The sequence below is a fragment of the Sapajus apella genome, unplaced genomic scaffold (genome assembly GCF_009761245.1).
Source record: "Sapajus apella isolate SASKATOON/1434 unplaced genomic scaffold, GSC_monkey_1.0 scaffold22, whole genome shotgun sequence".
Classification (NCBI taxonomy): Eukaryota; Metazoa; Chordata; class Mammalia; order Primates; family Cebidae; genus Sapajus; species Sapajus apella.
In genome coordinates this window covers 23,815,417-23,821,470 of record NW_022436962.1, presented here as the reverse complement: position 1 = coordinate 23,821,470, position 6,054 = coordinate 23,815,417, and the positions used below count along the sequence as shown (strand labels likewise).

At 39.0% G+C, this 6,054-nt stretch overlaps 1 non-coding gene across 1 annotated transcript; it reads left to right on the top strand.

Annotated features, from left to right (window-relative positions):
- Positions 1–4,555: 4,555 nt before the first annotated feature.
- LOC116559149 lies at positions 4,556–4,691 on the top strand. The gene has a single exon (XR_004272342.1). It is a non-coding gene; the product is annotated as a small nucleolar RNA SNORA21 (small nucleolar RNA).
- The last annotated feature ends 1,363 nt before the right edge of the window (positions 4,692–6,054 follow it).

The window sequence follows — 6,054 nt, the reverse complement described above, 5'->3', positions numbered from 1 at the left end:
GTTTAAGTCTTTAGCTCATCTGGAGTTAATTTTAGTGTAAGGTGTCAGGAAACGGTCCAGTTTCTGCTTTCTGCACATGGCTAGCCAGTTTTCCCAACACCATTTATTAAACAGGGAATCCTTTCCCCATTGCTTGTTTTTGTCAGGTTTGTGAAAGATCAGATGGTTGTAGATGTGTGGTGTTGCCTCCGAAGCCTCTGTTCTGTCCCATTGGTCTATATCTCTATTTTGATACCCGTACCATGCTGTTTTAATTACTGGAGCCTTGTAGTATAGTTTGAAGTCAAGTAGTGTGATGCCTCCAGCTTTGTTCTTTTTGCTTAGAATTGACTTGGCTATGTGGGCTCTCTTTTGGTTCCATATGAAGTTTAAGGTGGTTTTTACCAGTTCTGTGAAGAAGGTCATTGGTAGCTTGATGGGGATAGCGTTGAATCTGTAAATTACTTTGGGCAGTATGGCCATTTTCATGATATTGATTCTTCCTAACCATGGACATGGAATGTTTCTCCATCTGTTTGTGTCCTCTCTTATTTTGTTGAGCAGTGGTTTGTAGTTCTTGAAGAGGTCCTTTACATTCCTTGTTAGTTGTATTCCTAGGTATTTTATTCTCTTTTTAACAATTGTGAATGGCAGTTCATTCTTGATTTGTCTCTCTTTAAGTCTGTTATTGGTGTATAGGAATGCTTGTGATTTTTGCACATTGATTTTGTATCCTGAGACTTTGCTTAAGTTGCTTATCAGTTTCAGGAGATTTTGGGCTGAGATGATGGGGTCTTCTAAATATACAATCATGTCGTCTGCAAATAGAGACAATTTGATTTCCTCCTTTCCTAATTGAATACCCTTTATTTATTTTTGTTGCCTGATTGCTCTGGCTAGAACTTCCAATACTATGTTGAATACAAGTGGTGAGAGAGGACATCCTTGTCTAGTGCCAGATTTCAAAGGGAATGCTTCCAGTTTTTGCCCATGCAGGATGATATTGGCCGTTGGTTTGTTGTAAATAACTTTTATTATTTTGAGATATGTTGCATTAATACCTAGTTTATTGAGGGTTTTTAGCATAAAGGGCTGTTGAATTTTGTCAAAGGCCTTCTCAGCATCAATTGAGATAATCATGTGGTTTTTGTCTTTGGTTCTGTTTATGTGGTGACTTACGTTTGTAGACTTGTGTATGCTGAACCAGCCTTGCATCCCCAGGATGAAGCCTACTTGATCATGGTGGTTAAGCTTTTTGATTTGCTGTTGCAATCGGTTTTCCAGTAGAAGAGCAACCCCAAGGCACATAATCGTCAGATTCACCAGAGTTGAAATGAAGGAGAAAATGCTAAGGGCAGCCAGAGAGAAAGGTTGGGTTACCCACAAAGGGAAGCCCATCCGACTCACAGCAGATCTCTCGGCAGAAACTACAAGCCAGAAGAGAGTGAGGTCCAATATTCAACATCCTTAAAGAAAAGAACTTTCAACCCAGAATTTCATATCCAGCCAAACTAAGTTTCATAAGTGAAGGAGAAATAAAATCCTTTACAAACAAGCAAGTACTCGGAGATTTCATCACCACCAGGCCTGCTTTACAAGAGCTCCTGAACGAGGCACTAAACATAGAAAGGAACAACCAGTACCAGCCACTCCAGAAACATACCAAATGGTAAAAAGCATCTACAGAATGAAGGAACTGCATCAACTAAAGGTCAAAACAGCCAGCTAGCATCAAAATGGCAGGATCAAATTCATACATAACAATAGTAACCCTAAATGTAAATGGGCTGAATGTCCCAATCAAAAGACACAGATTGGCAAACTGAATAAAAAGCCAAAACCCATCAGTGTGCTGTATCCAGGAAACCCATCTCACGTGCACGGATACACAAAGCCTCAAAATAAAGGGATGGAGGAAGATTTACCAAGCAAATGGGGAGCAAAAAAAAGCAGGAGTTGCAATTCTCGTGTCTGATAAAATAGACTTTAAGCGAACAAAGACCAAAAGAGACAAGGGCATTACATAATGGTAAAAGGATCAATGCAACAAGAAGAGATAACGATCCTAAATATAAATGCACCCAATACAGGAGCACGCAGATACATAAAGCAAGTTCTTAATGACTAACAAAGAGACTTAGACTCCCACACAATAATAGTGGGAGACTTTAACACCCCATTTTTAGTACTAGACAGATCAACGACACAGAAAATTAACAAGGATATCCAGGACTTGAACTCAAGCCTGGACCAAGCAAACCTAATAGACATTTACAGAACTCTCCACCCCAAATCCACAGAATATACATTCTTCTCAGCACCACATCACACCTACTCTAAAATTGACCACATAATTGGGAGTAAATCACTCCTCAGCAAATGCAAAAGAATGGAAATCATAACAGTCTCTCAGACCACAGTGCAATCGAGTTAGAACTCAGAATGCAGAAACTAACTCAGAACCGCACAGCTTCATGGAAATTGAACAACTGGCTCTTGAATGTTGACTGGATAAACAATGAAAAGGAAGGCAGAAATAAATTAAAGATTTTAATGTAAGACCTCAAACCATAAGAATTCTAGATGAAAACTTAAAAAACACCATTCTTGACATGGGCCTTATGAAAGAATTTATGACTAAGTTTTCAAAAGCAATTGCAACAAAACCAAAAATTGACAAATAAGACATAATTAAATTAAGGACCTTCTGTACAGCAAAAGAAACTATTAGCAGAGTAAATAGACAACATACAGAAAGAGAGAAAATATTTGCAAACTATACATCCAACAAAGGTTTAATATCCATAATCTATAAGGAACATAAGCAGAAAACAAATATTCCCACTAAAAATGGTCAAAAGACAAGAACATATACTTTTCAAAAGAAGACATATAAGTGGCCAACAAACATAAAAAATTGCTCCACATCACTAATCCTTAGAGAAATGCAAATCAAAACTACAGTGAGATACCATCTTATAGGAGTCAAAATGACAATTATTAAAAAGTCAGAGAACAACAAATGCTGGTAAGGCTACCCAAAAAGAGAATGCTTATACACCATTGCTGGGAATATAAATTAGTTCAGCCACTGTGGAAAGCAGTTTGGAGATTTCTCAAAGAATTTAAAACAGAGCTACCATTCAACGTAGCAGTGCTATTACTGTGTATATACCCAAAAGAAAACAATCTTTTCTACCAAAAAGACACATGTACTTGAATGTTTATTGTAGTACTATTCCCAATAGCAAAGACATGGGATCAACCTAGATGTCCATAATGATGGACTTGATAAAGAAAATGTGGCACATACACAGCATGGAATACTATCTATCCATAAAAAAATATTTTGTTTTAATTGTAGGAACGTGGACATAGCTGGAAGCCGTTATTCTGAGTGAATCAATGCAGGAAGAGGAACTCAAATACCCTGTGTTCCCACTTATAGGTGGGAGCTGAACATTGGGTACTCATGGACATAAAGTTGGCAACAGTAGACACTGGAGACTACCAAAGGGAGGAAGGCAGGAGGGAAGGGTTGAAAAACAAATCATTTGGTACTATGCTCAGTATCTGGGTGATGGGATCATTCATGCCCCAAGTCTCAGCATCACACCATACACACAGGTAACAAACCTTTGTATGTATCCCCTGAATCTAAAATGAAAGTTGAAAAATAAAAAAAATAATAAATACTTGATTAAATTTAAAAACATATTTTCAAATAAAATGCTATAAACAACCCTTAGAAGCAAAGATGGCTGCATAGGAATAGCTCTGGAGTGCAGTTCCCAACAAGAACAACACAGAGGGTGAGAGATCACTGCATTTCCAAATGAGTTATTATTGCCCACAGATCAGGAGATTCCCGGGCTGAAAAGTGCCACAAGTTTCCAGCCCAGCTATTTCAGCTGGTTCAGCGGGTCTCTGCACAAAAACTCACACAAATCTGGGCAGCCATTTCAACTGGCACATGGAATGCCTGGGAGACAGAGCCGCCCATTCAACTGCAAAAAGGGAGCTGAAACAGGGAGCCAGGTGATCTGGCTCAGCAGATCCCAACCTCACAAAGACCAGCAAACTGAAACGCTCTGGATTGAGAGTTTCACAGCAAGCACAGCTGGACCCAGGATGGTCCACCTCTGTCAGGGGAAGGGTGTCCACCGTTACTGAAGCAGTCCACCATTACTAAGGCAATCTGCCATTACTGAGGCAGTCTGCAAGATCAACCCCAAGGCACATAATCCTCAGATTCACCAGGGTTGAAATGAAGGAAAAAATGCTAAGGGCAGCCAGAGAGAAAGTTCGGGTTACCCTCAAAGGGAAGCCTGCCAGACTCACAGCAGATCTCTCGGCAGAAACCCTACAAGCCAGAAGAGAGTGGGGTCCAATATTCAACATCCTTAATGGAAAGAACTTTCAATCTAGAATTTCATATCCAGCCAAACTAAGCTTCACAAGTGAAGGAGAAATAAAATCCTTTACGAACAAGCAATTGCTGAGAGATTTCATCACCACCAGGCCTGCCTTACAAGAGCTCCTGAAAGAAGCACTAAACATGAAAGGAACAACCTCCCCCCTTTTAAAAGCACTCAGTGGGCCTGTGGCTAATGACCTATTGAGCCATCAAGAAAGGGGAGAATGAAATCACTGCTTTTGGGTGAAGTGGCAGGATGTTGTGTTGTTATGCTTCAACTGGTGGTGTGACAAGGCCTTCTAAGAAAAAAAAGAAAGGAACAACCAGTACCAGCCACTCCAAAAATGTACCAAATGGTAAAGAGCATTGACACAATGAAGAAACTATGCCAACTAATGGGCAAAACAACCAGCTAGCATCAAAATGGCAGGATCAAATTCACACATAACAATATTAACCTTAATGTAAATGGGCTAAACGCCCCAATCAAAAGACACAGACTGGCAAATTAGATAAAAAGTCAAAAACCATCGGTGTGCTGTATCCAGGAAACCCATCTCACATGCAAGGACACACATGGGCTCAAAATAAAGGGATGGAGGAAGATTTATCAAGCAAATGGAGAGTTAAAAAAAGCAAGAGTTGCAATCCTAGTTTCTGATAAAATAGGCTTTAAACCAACAAAGATCAAAAGAGACAAACAAAGGCATTACATAATGGTAAAGGGATCAATGCAACAAGAAGAGCTAACGATCCTAAATGTATGTGCACCCAATACAGGAGCACCCAGATACATAAATCAAGTTCTTAGTGACCTACAAAGAGACTTAGACTCCCATACAATAATAGTAGGAGACTTTAACACTCCACTGTCAATATTAGACAGATCAAAGAGACAGAAAATTAACAAGTATATCCAGGACTTGAACTCAGGTCTGGACCAAGCAAACCTAATAGACATCTACAGAACTCTCCACCCCAAATCCACAGAATATACATTCTTCTCTGCACCACATAACACCTACTCTAAGATTGACCACATAATTGGAAGTAAATCACTCCTCAGCAAATGTAAAAGAATGGAAATCATAACAAACAGTTTATCAGACCACAGTGCAATCAAATTAGCACTCAGGATTAAGAAACTAACCCAAAACTGCACAACTTCATGGAAACTGAACAACTGGCTCTTGAATGTTGACTGAATATACAATGAAATGAAGACAGAAATAAAGATGTTCTTCAAAACAAACAAGAACAAAGACACAATGTACCGGAATCCCTGAGACACATTTAAAGCAATGTCTAGAGGAAAATTTATAGCTAAATGCCCACATGAGAAGTAAGGAACGATCTAAAATCGACACCCTATCATCAAGATTGAAAGAGCTAGAGGAGCAAGATCAAAAAAACTCAAAAGCTAGCAAAAGACAAGAAATAACCAAGATCAGAGCAGAACTGAAGGAGATAGAAACACAACAATCCCTTCAAAAATGAATAAATCCAGGAGCTGTTTTTTTGAAAAGATCAACAAAATAGGCCACTAGCCAGATTAATAAAAAAGAGGAGAATCAAATAGATGCAATAAAAAACAATAAAGAGGATATCACCACTGATTCCACAGAAATACAAACTACCATCAGAGATTACTACAAACA